Source organism: Phyllobates terribilis, unplaced genomic scaffold (genome assembly GCF_046119375.1).
Source record: "Phyllobates terribilis strain yellow unplaced genomic scaffold, ASM4611937v1 Scaffold_94__1_contigs__length_6153435, whole genome shotgun sequence".
Classification (NCBI taxonomy): Eukaryota; Metazoa; Chordata; class Amphibia; order Anura; family Dendrobatidae; genus Phyllobates; species Phyllobates terribilis.
Window position 1 is genome coordinate 3,149,011 of NW_027362854.1, and position 12,878 is coordinate 3,161,888.

General features: G+C 45.5%; 9 non-coding genes and 1 pseudogene across 9 annotated transcripts; all 10 read left to right on the forward strand.

Annotated features, from left to right (window-relative positions):
- Positions 1–417: 417 nt before the first annotated feature.
- On the forward strand, positions 418–608 carry LOC141198465 (U2 spliceosomal RNA). Its single transcript, XR_012270415.1, has one exon. It is a non-coding gene; the product is annotated as a U2 spliceosomal RNA (small nuclear RNA).
- A 1,118-nt stretch (positions 609–1,726) lies between these two features.
- LOC141198282 (U2 spliceosomal RNA) lies at positions 1,727–1,917 on the forward strand. The gene has a single exon (XR_012270237.1). It is a non-coding gene; the product is annotated as a U2 spliceosomal RNA (small nuclear RNA).
- Positions 1,918–3,035: 1,118 nt separating this feature from the next.
- On the forward strand, positions 3,036–3,226 carry LOC141198285 (U2 spliceosomal RNA). Its single transcript, XR_012270239.1, has one exon. It is a non-coding gene; the product is annotated as a U2 spliceosomal RNA (small nuclear RNA).
- A 1,118-nt stretch (positions 3,227–4,344) lies between these two features.
- On the forward strand, positions 4,345–4,535 carry LOC141198467 (U2 spliceosomal RNA). The gene has a single exon (XR_012270417.1). It is a non-coding gene; the product is annotated as a U2 spliceosomal RNA (small nuclear RNA).
- A 1,118-nt stretch (positions 4,536–5,653) lies between these two features.
- Positions 5,654–5,844, forward strand: LOC141198286 (U2 spliceosomal RNA). Its single transcript, XR_012270240.1, has one exon. It is a non-coding gene; the product is annotated as a U2 spliceosomal RNA (small nuclear RNA).
- Positions 5,845–6,962: 1,118 nt separating this feature from the next.
- On the forward strand, positions 6,963–7,153 carry LOC141198472 (U2 spliceosomal RNA). The gene has a single exon (XR_012270421.1). It is a non-coding gene; the product is annotated as a U2 spliceosomal RNA (small nuclear RNA).
- A 1,118-nt stretch (positions 7,154–8,271) lies between these two features.
- LOC141198287 (U2 spliceosomal RNA) lies at positions 8,272–8,462 on the forward strand. The gene has a single exon (XR_012270241.1). It is a non-coding gene; the product is annotated as a U2 spliceosomal RNA (small nuclear RNA).
- Positions 8,463–9,580: 1,118 nt separating this feature from the next.
- On the forward strand, positions 9,581–9,771 carry LOC141198288 (U2 spliceosomal RNA). Its single transcript, XR_012270242.1, has one exon. It is a non-coding gene; the product is annotated as a U2 spliceosomal RNA (small nuclear RNA).
- A 1,115-nt stretch (positions 9,772–10,886) lies between these two features.
- Positions 10,887–11,077, forward strand: LOC141198289 (U2 spliceosomal RNA). Its single transcript, XR_012270243.1, has one exon. It is a non-coding gene; the product is annotated as a U2 spliceosomal RNA (small nuclear RNA).
- A 1,115-nt stretch (positions 11,078–12,192) lies between these two features.
- LOC141198028 (U2 spliceosomal RNA) lies at positions 12,193–12,284 on the forward strand (annotated as a pseudogene).
- Positions 12,285–12,878: the final 594 nt, after the last annotated feature.

Consider the following 12,878-nt stretch of genomic DNA (forward strand, 5'->3'; position numbering starts at 1 on the left):
GCGTGTCATAATAGGCTCTGAGCCTTTATATACCTGTGCACAGCAGCAGCCACCTTCAGTCTGCTGCTGGACAGCCAGCAGCAGCAGCAGCAGGAGAGGTATGTAATCAGCAGCCCTCCTGCTAAGGGTAGACAGCTGCTCGTTCCACCCCACCCCCCGCCTTAATTGGTTCTCCTCCCTTCCAACGGTGTTGAGGCGGGTGGGAACAGCAGGGGGTGAAGGTGCTGTGTTTAAAGAGGTGGAGTTATGCAGATCTAAAACGCGTGGATTGCAGCAGCAGCAAGCCGAAAAGTGCAGGCATGTAAGGGATCTAGAGGTTGACAACATGTCTTCTTAACGGGAGTCCAGGAGCTCATCTCCACAAATGGACTTTTCAGGATCCTTGGGTGGCTCCGTAGTTTGAAACTAATTCTGGTTATCGCTTCTCGGCCTTTTGGCTAAGATCAAGTGTAGTATCTGTTCTTATCAGTTTAATATCTGATACTTCCCCTATCTGGGGACCATATATTAAATGGATTTTTAGAACAGGGAGATGGAAAAAGAGCTTGCTCTGTCCACTCCACGCATTGACCTGGTATTGCAGTATCTCCAGGACCGGTGCACCCCTTCTTTAATGCAGTTTCTAAAATCAGAAAGAATTGAATTCAATGTTTTTTGTTCATTTTGCTTGTTTGTCGGATTTTGGGATGGACTCTTTGGCTTTGCTTTTCTTCTCCTCATTGGATTTTTCATGTTCAAAGTTGCAGAAGCCAGATTACAAGCTCATTTTGGTTCAACTTCAGCAACTGTGCATTGCATTGCCATGTAATGTAATGAAATGCTATCTTTCTAGCTCTCCCTTTTTACTTCCTTTTGGATAAACAGACATATTAGGCAAGCATTTTGGAGCTTTCACCTAAATAACTACAGGTGGTGAGATAAGCTGCACAATATAATTGACCTTTCAGTATATTGTTGCACACACACCATCTATTTAGCAAATGCCCTTGTTATCAACAGCAGCCTTTTAAACTCACCTGAGCTAACAGGTATGTGCGCTGGTTACTCTGCTGCGCTTAAAATTTCTTTTTTGGTTTGCTACAATGCCTTTTCTGAAACGTTGTCTCCCTCTGCTGGAACACTGACTTCTTTCATTTAATGCCTGCAGACTATAAAAGAGAACCCAACCCAAAAAGTTTGGTTGATTAGTCTGTGGCATTCTGTTAAACTGTTGCTTATGGCGGTCTCTGTGAGCTTCTCAGCGACATTCAGCCAGCCAGGTATCCTGCCTGCAGTAGATGGAATGTGGCAATGGAACGCTGGCTGCGCGTGTCATAATAGGCTCTGAGCCTTTATATACCTGTGCACAGCAGCAGCCACCTTCAGTCTGCTGCTGGACAGCCAGCAGCAGCAGCAGCAGCAGGAGAGGTATGTAATCAGCAGCCCTCCTGCTAAGGGTAGACAGCTGCTCGTTCCACCCCACCCCCTGCCTTAATTGGTTCTCCTCCCTTCCAACGGTGTTGAGGCGGGTGGGAACAGCAGGGGGTGAAGGTGCTGTGTTTAAAGAGGTGGAGTTATGCAGATCTAAAACGCGTGGATTGCAGCAGCAGCAAGCCGAAAAGTGCAGGCATGTAAGGGATCTAGAGGTTGATAACATGTCTTCTTAACGGGAGTCCAGGAGCTCATCTCCACAAATGGACTTTTCAGGATCCTTGGGTAGCTCCGTAGTTTGAAACCAATTCTGGTTATCGCTTCTCGGCCTTTTGGCTAAGATCAAGTGTAGTATCTGTTCTTATCAGTTTAATATCTGATACGTCCCCTATCTGGGGACCATATATTAAATGGATTTTTAGAACAGGGAGATGGAAAAAGAGCTTGCTCTGTCCACTCCACGCATTGACCTGGTATTGCAGTATCTCCAGGACCGGTGCACCCCTTCTTTAATGCAGTTTCTAAAATCAGAAAGAATTGAATTCAATGTTTTTTGTTCATTTTGCTTGTTTGTCGGATTTTGGGATGGACTCTTTGGCTTTGCTTTTCTTCTCCTCATTGGATTTTTCATGTTCAAAGTTGCAGAAGCCAGATTACAAGCTCATTTTGGTTCAACTTCAGCAACTGTGCATTGCATTGCCATGTAATGTAATGAAATGCTATCTTTCTAGCTCTCCCTTTTTACTTCCTTTTGGATAAACAGACATATTAGGCAAGCATTTTGGAGCTTTCACCTAAATAACTACAGGTGGTGAGATAAGCTGCACAATATAATTGACCTTTCAGTATATTGTTGCACACACACCATCTATTTAGCAAATGCCCTTGTTATCAACAGCAGCCTTTTAAACTCACCTGAGCTAACAGGTATGTGCGCTGGTTACTCTGCTGCGCTTAAAATTTCTTTTTTGGTTTGCTACAATGCCTTTTCTGAAACGTTGTCTCCCTCTGCTGGAACACTGACTTCTTTCATTTAATGCCTGCAGACTATAAAAGAGAACCCAACCCAAAAAGTTTGGTTGATTAGTCTGTGGCATTCTGTTAAACTGTTGCTTATGGCGGTCTCTGTGAGCTTCTCAGCGACATTCAGCCAGCCAGGTATCCTGCCTGCAGTAGATGGAATGTGGCAATGGAACGCTGGCTGCGCGTGTCATAATAGGCTCTGAGCCTTTATATACCTGTGCACAGCAGCAGCCACCTTCAGTCTGCTGCTGGACAGCCAGCAGCAGCAGCAGCAGCAGGAGAGGTATGTAATCAGCAGCCCTCCTGCTAAGGGTAGACAGCTGCTCGTTCCACCCCACCCCCCGCCTTAATTGGTTCTCCTCCCTTCCAACGGTGTTGAGGCGGGTGGGAACAGCAGGGGGTGAAGGTGCTGTGTTTAAAGAGGTGGAGTTATGCAGATCTAAAACGCGTGGATTGCAGCAGCAGCAAGCCGAAAAGTGCAGGCATGTAAGGGATCTAGAGGTTGACAACATGTCTTCTTAACGGGAGTCCAGGAGCTCATCTCCACAAATGGACTTTTCAGGATCCTTGGGTGGCTCCGTAGTTTGAAACCAATTCTGGTTATCGCTTCTCGGCCTTTTGGCTAAGATCAAGTGTAGTATCTGTTCTTATCAGTTTAATATCTGATACGTCCCCTATCTGGGGACCATATATTAAATGGATTTTTAGAACAGGGAGATGGAAAAAGAGCTTGCTCTGTCCACTCCACGCATTGACCTGGTATTGCAGTATCTCCAGGACCGGTGCACCCCTTCTTTAATGCAGTTTCTAAAATCAGAAAGAATTGAATTCAATGTTTTTTGTTCATTTTGCTTGTTTGTCGGATTTTGGGATGGACTCTTTGGCTTTGCTTTTCTTCTCCTCATTGGATTTTTCATGTTCAAAGTTGCAGAAGCCAGATTACAAGCTCATTTTGGTTCAACTTCAGCAACTGTGCATTGCATTGCCATGTAATGTAATGAAATGCTATCTTTCTAGCTCTCCCTTTTTACTTCCTTTTGGATAAACAGACATATTAGGCAAGCATTTTGGAGCTTTCACCTAAATAACTACAGGTGGTGAGATAAGCTGCACAATATAATTGACCTTTCAGTATATTGTTGCACACACACCATCTATTTAGCAAATGCCCTTGTTATCAACAGCAGCCTTTTAAACTCACCTGAGCTAACAGGTATGTGCGCTGGTTACTCTGCTGCGCTTAAAATTTCTTTTTTGGTTTGCTACAATGCCTTTTCTGAAACGTTTTCTCCCCCTGCTGGAACACTGACTTCTTTCATTTAATGCCTGCAGACTATAAAAGAGAACCCAACCCAAAAAGTTTGGTTGATTAGTCTGTGGCATTCTGTTAAACTGTTGCTTATGGCGGTCTCTGTGAGCTTCTCAGCGACATTCAGCCAGCCAGGTATCCTGCCTGCAGTAGATGGAATGTGGCAATGGAACGCTGGCTGCGCGTGTCATAATAGGCTCTGAGCCTTTATATACCTGTGCACAGCAGCAGCCACCTTCAGTCTGCTGCTGGACAGCCAGCAGCAGCAGCAGCAGCAGGAGAGGTATGTAATCAGCAGCCCTCCTGCTAAGGGTAGACAGCTGCTCGTTCCACCCCACCCCCCGCCTTAATTGGTTCTCCTCCCTTCCAACGGTGTTGAGGCGGGTGGGAACAGCAGGGGGTGAAGGTGCTGTGTTTAAAGAGGTGGAGTTATGCAGATCTAAAACGCGTGGATTGCAGCAGCAGCAAGCCGAAAAGTGCAGGCATGTAAGGGATCTAGAGGTTGACAACATGTCTTCTTAACGGGAGTCCAGGAGCTCATCTCCACAAATGGACTTTTCAGGATCCTTGGGTGGCTCCGTAGTTTGAAACCAATTCTGGTTATCGCTTCTCGGCCTTTTGGCTAAGATCAAGTGTAGTATCTGTTCTTATCAGTTTAATATCTGATACTTCCCCTATCTGGGGACCATATATTAAATGGATTTTTAGAACAGGGAGATGGAAAAAGAGCTTGCTCTGTCCACTCCACGCATTGACCTGGTATTGCAGTATCTCCAGGACCGGTGCACCCCTTCTTTAATGCAGTTTCTAAAATCAGAAAGAATTGAATTCAATGTTTTTTGTTCATTTTGCTTGTTTGTCGGATTTTGGGATGGACTCTTTGGCTTTGCTTTTCTTCTCCTCATTGGATTTTTCATGTTCAAAGTTGCAGAAGCCAGATTACAAGCTCATTTTGGTTCAACTTCAGCAACTGTGCATTGCATTGCCATGTAATGTAATGAAATGCTATCTTTCTAGCTCTCCCTTTTTACTTCCTTTTGGATAAACAGACATATTAGGCAAGCATTTTGGAGCTTTCACCTAAATAACTACAGGTGGTGAGATAAGCTGCACAATATAATTGACCTTTCAGTATATTGTTGCACACACACCATCTATTTAGCAAATGCCCTTGTTATCAACAGCAGCCTTTTAAACTCGCCTGAGCTAACAGGTATGTGCGCTGGTTACTCTGCTGCGCTTAAAATTTCTTTTTTGGTTTGCTACAATGCCTTTTCTGAAACGTTGTCTCCCTCTGCTGGAACACTGACTTCTTTCATTTAATGCCTGCAGACTATAAAAGAGAACCCAACCCAAAAAGTTTGGTTGATTAGTCTGTGGCATTCTGTTAAACTGTTGCTTATGGCGGTCTCTGTGAGCTTCTCAGCGACATTCAGCCAGCCAGGTATCCTGCCTGCAGTAGATGGAATGTGGCAATGGAACGCTGGCTGCGCGTGTCATAATAGGCTCTGAGCCTTTATATACCTGTGCACAGCAGCAGCCACCTTCAGTCTGCTGCTGGACAGCCAGCAGCAGCAGCAGCAGCAGGAGAGGTATGTAATCAGCAGCCCTCCTGCTAAGGGTAGACAGCTGCTCGTTCCACCCCACCCCCCGCCTTAATTGGTTCTCCTCCCTTCCAACGGTGTTGAGGCGGGTGGGAACAGCAGGGGGTGAAGGTGCTGTGTTTAAAGAGGTGGAGTTATGCAGATCTAAAACGCGTGGATTGCAGCAGCAGCAAGCCGAAAAGTGCAGGCATGTAAGGGATCTAGAGGTTGACAACATGTCTTCTTAACGGGAGTCCAGGAGCTCATCTCCACAAATGGACTTTTCAGGATCCTTGGGTGGCTCCGTAGTTTGAAACCAATTCTGGTTATCGCTTCTCGGCCTTTTGGCTAAGATCAAGTGTAGTATCTGTTCTTATCAGTTTAATATCTGATACGTCCCCTATCTGGGGACCATATATTAAATGGATTTTTAGAACAGGGAGATGGAAAAAGAGCTTGCTCTGTCCACTCCACGCATTGACCTGGTATTGCAGTATCTCCAGGACCGGTGCACCCCTTCTTTAATGCAGTTTCTAAAATCAGAAAGAATTGAATTCAATGTTTTTTGTTCATTTTGCTTGTTTGTCAGATTTTGGGATGGACTCTTTGGCTTTGCTTTTCTTCTCCTCATTGGATTTTTCATGTTCAAAGTTGCAGAAGCCAGATTACAAGCTCATTTTGGTTCAACTTCAGCAACTGTGCATTGCATTGCCATGTAATGTAATGAAATGCTATCTTTCTAGCTCTCCCTTTTTACTTCCTTTTGGATAAACAGACATATTAGGCAAGCATTTTGGAGCTTTCACCTAAATAACTACAGGTGGTGAGATAAGCTGCACAATATAATTGACCTTTCAGTATATTGTTGCACACACACCATCTATTTAGCAAATGCCCTTGTTATCAACAGCAGCCTTTTAAACTCACCTGAGCTAACAGGTATGTGCGCTGGTTACTCTGCTGCGCTTAAAATTTCTTTTTTGGTTTGCTACAATGCCTTTTCTGAAACGTTGTCTCCCTCTGCTGGAACACTGACTTCTTTCATTTAATGCCTGCAGACTATAAAAGAGAACCCAACCCAAAAAGTTTGGTTGATTAGTCTGTGGCATTCTGTTAAACTGTTGCTTATGGCGGTCTCTGTGAGCTTCTCAGCGACATTCAGCCAGCCAGGTATCCTGCCTGCAGTAGATGGAATGTGGCAATGGAACGCTGGCTGCGCGTGTCATAATAGGCTCTGAGCCTTTATATACCTGTGCACAGCAGCAGCCACCTTCAGTCTGCTGCTGGACAGCCAGCAGCAGCAGCAGCAGCAGGAGAGGTATGTAATCAGCAGCCCTCCTGCTAAGGGTAGACAGCTGCTCGTTCCACCCCACCCCCCGCCTTAATTGGTTCTCCTCCCTTCCAACGGTGTTGAGGCGGGTGGGAACAGCAGGGGGTGAAGGTGCTGTGTTTAAAGAGGTGGAGTTATGCAGATCTAAAACGCATGGATTGCAGCAGCAGCAAGCTGAAAAGTGCAGGCATGTAAGGGATCTAGAGGTTGACAACATGTCTTCTTAACGGGAGTCCAGGAGCTCATCTCCACAAATGGACTTTTTAGGATCCTTGGGTGGCTCCGTAGTTTGAAACCAATTCTGGTTATCGCTTCTCGGCCTTTTGGCTAAGATCAAGTGTAGTATCTGTTCTTATCAGTTTAATATCTGATACGTCCCCTATCTGGGGACCATATATTAAATGGATTTTTAGAACAGGGAAATGGAAAAAGAGCTTGCTCTGTCCACTCCACGCATTGACCTGGTATTGCAGTATCTCCAGGACCGGTGCACCCCTTCTTTAATGCAGTTTCTAAAATCAGAAAGAATTGAATTCAATGTTTTTTGTTCATTTTGCTTGTTTGTCGGATTTTGGGATGGACTCTTTGGCTTTGCTTTTCTTCTCCTCATTGGATTTTTCATGTTCAAAGTTGCAGAAGCCAGATTACAAGCTCATTTTGGTTCAACTTCAGCAACTGTGCATTGCATTGCCATGTAATGTAATGAAATGCTATCTTTCTAGCTCTCCCTTTTTACTTCCTTTTGGATAAACAGACATATTAGGCAAGCATTTTGGAGCTTTCACCTAAATAACTACAGGTGGTGAGATAAGCTGCACAATATAATTGACCTTTCAGTATATTGTTGCACACACACCATCTATTTAGCAAATGCCCTTGTTATCAACAGCAGCCTTTTAAACTCACCTGAGCTAACAGGTATGTGCGCTGGTTACTCTGCTGCGCTTAAAATTTCTTTTTTGGTTTGCTACAATGCCTTTTCTGAAACGTTGTCTCCCTCTGCTGGAACACTGACTTCTTTCATTTAATGCCTGCAGACTATAAAAGAGAACCCAACCCAAAAAGTTTGGTTGATTAGTCTGTGGCATTCTGTTAAACTGTTGCTTATGGCGGTCTCTGTGAGCTTCTCAGCGACATTCAGCCAGCCAGGTATCCTGCCTGCAGTAGATGGAATGTGGCAATGGAACGCTGGCTGCACGTGTCATAATAGGCTCTGAGCCTTTATATACCTGTGCACAGCAGCAGCCACCTTCAGTCTGCTGCTGGACAGCCAGCAGCAGCAGCAGCAGCAGGAGAGGTATGTAATCAGCAGCCCTCCTGCTAAGGGTAGACAGCTGCTCGTTCCACCCCACCCCCCGCCTTAATTGGTTCTCCTCCCTTCCAACGGTGTTGAGGCGGGTGGGAACAGCAGGGGGTGAAGGTGCTGTGTTTAAAGAGGTGGAGTTATGCAGATCTAAAACGCGTGGATTGCAGCAGCAGCAAGCCGAAAAGTGCAGGCATGTAAGGGATCTAGAGGTTGACAACATGTCTTCTTAACGGGAGTCCAGGAGCTCATCTCCACAAATGGACTTTTCAGGATCCTTGGGTGGCTCCGTAGTTTGAAACCAATTCTGGTTATCGCTTCTCGGCCTTTTGGCTAAGATCAAGTGTAGTATCTGTTCTTATCAGTTTAATATCTGATACGTCCCCTATCTGGGGACCATATATTAAATGGATTTTTAGAACAGGGAGATGGAAAAAGAGCTTGCTCTGTCCACTCCACGCATTGACCTGGTATTGCAGTATCTCCAGGACCGGTGCACCCCTTCTTTAATGCAGTTTCTAAAATCAGAAAGAATTGAATTCAATGTTTTTTGTTCATTTTGCTTGTTTGTCGGATTTTGGGATGGACTCTTTGGCTTTGCTTTTCTTCTCCTCATTGGATTTTTCATGTTCAAAGTTGCAGAAGCCAGATTACAAGCTCATTTTGGTTCAACTTCAGCAACTGTGCATTGCATTGCCATGTAATGTAATGAAATGCTATCTTTCTAGCTCTCCCTTTTTACTTCCTTTTGGATAAACAGACATATTAGGCAAGCATTTTGGAGCTTTCACCTAAATAACTACAGGTGGTGAGATAAGCTGCACAATATAATTGACCTTTCAGTATATTGTTGCACACACACCATCTATTTAGCAAATGCCCTTGTTATCAACAGCAGCCTTTTAAACTCACCTGAGCTAACAGGTATGTGCGCTGGTTACTCTGCTGCGCTTAAAATTTCTTTTTTGGTTTGCTACAATGCCTTTTCTGAAACGTTGTCTCCCTCTGCTGGAACACTGACTTCTTTCATTTAATGCCTGCAGACTATAAAAGAGAACCCAACCCAAAAAGTTTGGTTGATTAGTCTGTGGCATTCTGTTAAACTGTTGCTTATGGCGGTCTCTGTGAGCTTCTCAGCGACATTCAGCCAGCCAGGTATCCTGCCTGCAGTAGATGGAATGTGGCAATGGAACGCTGGCTGCGCGTGTCATAATAGGCTCTGAGCCTTTATATACCTGTGCACAGCAGCAGCCACCTTCAGTCTGCTGCTGGACAGCCAGCAGCAGCAGCAGCAGCAGGAGAGGTATGTAATCAGCAGCCCTCCTGCTAAGGGTAGACAGCTGCTCGTTCCACCCCACCCCCCTCCTTAATTGGTTCTCCTCCCTTCCAACGGTGTTGAGGCGGGTGGGAACAGCAGGGGGTGAAGGTGCTGTGTTTAAAGAGGTGGAGTTATGCAGATCTAAAACGCGTGGATTGCAGCAGCAGCAAGCCGAAAAGTGCAGGCATGTAAGGGATCTAGAGGTTGACAACATGTCTTCTTAACGGGAGTCCAGGAGCTCATCTCCACAAATGGACTTTTCAGGATCCTTGGGTGGCTCCGTAGTTTGAAACCAATTCTGGTTATCGCTTCTCGGCCTTTTGGCTAAGATCAAGTGTAGTATCTGTTCTTATCAGTTTAATATCTGATACGTCCCCTATCTGGGGACCATATATTAAATGGATTTTTAGAACAGGGAGATGGAAAAAGAGCTTGCTCTGTCCACTCCACGCATTGACCTGGTATTGCAGTATCTCCAGGACCGGTGCACCCCTTCTTTAATGCAGTTTCTAAAATCAGAAAGAATTGAATTCAATGTTTTTTGTTCATTTTGCTTGTTTGTCGGATTTTGGGATGGACTCTTTGGCTTTGCTTTTCTTCTCCTCATTGGATTTTTCATGTTCAAAGTTGCAGAAGCCAGATTACAAGCTCATTTTGGTTCAACTTCAGCAACTGTGCATTGCATTGCCATGTAATGTAATGAAATGCTATCTTTCTAGCTCTCCCTTTTTACTTCCTTTTGGATAAACAGACATATTAGGCAAGCATTTTGGAGCTTTCACCTAAATAACTACAGGTGGTGAGATAAGCTGCACAATATAATTGACCTTTCAGTATATTGTTGCACACACACCATCTATTTAGCAAATGCCCTTGTTATCAACAGCAGCCTTTTAAACTCACCTGAGCTAACAGGTATGTGCGCTGGTTACTCTGCTGCGCTTAAAATTTCTTTTTTGGTTTGCTACAATGCCTTTTCTGAAACGTTGTCTCCCTCTGCTGGAACACTGACTTCTTTCATTTAATGCCTGCAGACTATAAAAGAGAACCCAACCCAAAAAGTTTGGTTGATTAGTCTGTGGCATTCTGTTAAACTGTTGCTTATGGCGGTCTCTGTGAGCTTCTCAGCGACATTCAGCCAGCCAGGTATCCTGCCTGCAGTAGATGGAATGTGGCAATGGAACGCTGGCTGCGCGTGTCATAATAGGCTCTGAGCCTTTATATACCTGTGCACAGCAGCAGCCACCTTCAGTCTGCTGCTGGACAGCCAGCAGCAGCAGCAGCAGGAGAGGTATGTAATCAGCAGCCCTCCTGCTAAGGGTAGACAGCTGCTCGTTCCACCCCACCCCCCGCCTTAATTGGTTCTCCTCCCTTCCAACGGTGTTGAGGCGGGTGGGAACAGCAGGGGGTGAAGGTGCTGTGTTTAAAGAGGTGGAGTTATGCAGATCTAAAACGCGTGGATTGCAGCAGCAGCAAGCCGAAAAGTGCAGGCATGTAAGGGATCTAGAGGTTGACAACATGTCTTCTTAACGGGAGTCCAGGAGCTCATCTCCACAAATGGACTTTTCAGGATCCTTGGGTGGCTCCGTAGTTTGAAACCAATTCTGGTTATCGCTTCTCGGCCTTTTGGCTAAGATCAAGTGTAGTATCTGTTCTTATCAGTTTAATATCTGATACGTCCCCTATCTGGGGACCATATATTAAATGGATTTTTAGAACAGGGAGATGGAAAAAGAGCTTGCTCTGTCCACTCCACGCATTGACCTGGTATTGCAGTATCTCCAGGACCGGTGCACCCCTTCTTTAATGCAGTTTCTAAAATCAGAAAGAATTGAATTCAATGTTTTTTGTTCATTTTGCTTGTTTGTCGGATTTTGGGATGGACTCTTTGGCTTTGCTTTTCTTCTCCTCATTGGATTTTTCATGTTCAAAGTTGCAGAAGCCAGATTACAAGCTCATTTTGGTTCAACTTCAGCAACTGTGCATTGCATTGCCATGTAATGTAATGAAATGCTATCTTTCTAGCTCTCCCTTTTTACTTCCTTTTGGATAAACAGACATATTAGGCAAGCATTTTGGAGCTTTCACCTAAATAACTACAGGTGGTGAGATAAGCTGCACAATATAATTGACCTTTCAGTATATTGTTGCACACACACCATCTATTTAGCAAATGCCCTTGTTATCAACAGCAGCCTTTTAAACTCACCTGAGCTAACAGGTATGTGCGCTGGTTACTCTGCTGCGCTTAAAATTTCTTTTTTGGTTTGCTACAATGCCTTTTCTGAAACGTTGTCTCCCTCTGCTGGAACACTGACTTCTTTCATTTAATGCCTGCAGACTATAAAAGAGAACCCAACCCAAAAAGTTTGGTTGATTAGTCTGTGGCATTCTGTTAAACTGTTGCTTATGGCGGTCTCTGTGAGCTTCTCAGCGACATTCAGCCAGCCAGGTATCCTGCCTGCAGTAGATGGAATGTGGCAATGGAACGCTGGCTGCGCGTGTCATAATAGGCTCTGAGCCTTTATATACCTGTGCACAGCAGCAGCCACCTTCAGTCTGCTGCTGGACAGCCAGCAGCAGCAGCAGCAGGAGAGGTATGTAATCAGCAGCCCTCCTGCTAAGGGTAGACAGCTGCTCGTTCCACCCCACCCCCCGCCTTAATTGGTTCTCCTCCCTTCCAACGGTGTTGAGGCGGGTGGGAACAGCAGGGGGTGAAGGTGCTGTGTTTAAAGAGGTGGAGTTATGCAGATCTAAAACGCGTGGATTGCAGCAGCAGCAAGCCGAAAAGTGCAGGCATGTAAGGGATCTAGAGGTTGACAACATGTCTTCTTAACGGGAGTCCAGGAGCTCATCTCCACAAATGGACTTTTCAGGATCCTTGGGTGGCTCCGTAGTTTGAAACCAATTCTGGTTATCGCTTCTCGGCCTTTTGGCTAAGATCAAGTGTAGTATCTTTCGAAAAGGCGGTTTTGGATGTTGGCCGCCCTAGAAGATTGATACATTATGCACACTGGGGTTTAGGCGCTTGTTAGTACGCCAGGTGGCAAATATAGTCATCTGGTGGAAAGCATGGCCCCCCAGGATCGACGCCATTGGGCCGGGGAAGATCGAAAGCCCGAAGTGTGAAGTGCCCCAGGAGTGGTGACCCTGGGGTGCCTTAACTCACTGGGATTGGGAACCCCACTTGAGTTTATGGCACATTTGCACAAGCACTTCAAATTTTCTTTCTTCGCACACACCCTTATTCCGGGCCTTCTGGCCTTAGGATGGGGAATTTTTCAATTCCCGGTCGAAGGTCCGGGCGGTATTATACTGTGAAACCTTCACTATTTATTTAATTTCTTTGTCACTGTGTGTCCACTTATTCACGTGTGTCACGTCCTACTAGGATTTTGTCGGGATGCGGTTCCCTTACGGGTTCCTCTCTTGGCAGGTCTAGGGGGGGAGTGTGTGGCCATCAGGTTCCGCTCCCCCCTGAACCCCCCTGGCTCTCCTCTTTCGGGAGGAGAGCGTTGTTGGCTCCCCTCTTCCGGGAGGGGAGCACAGTCTTTGGCTCCCAGTGTCTTGCTCGGGTGAGAACTCGGGCAGGTGCTGGGGGT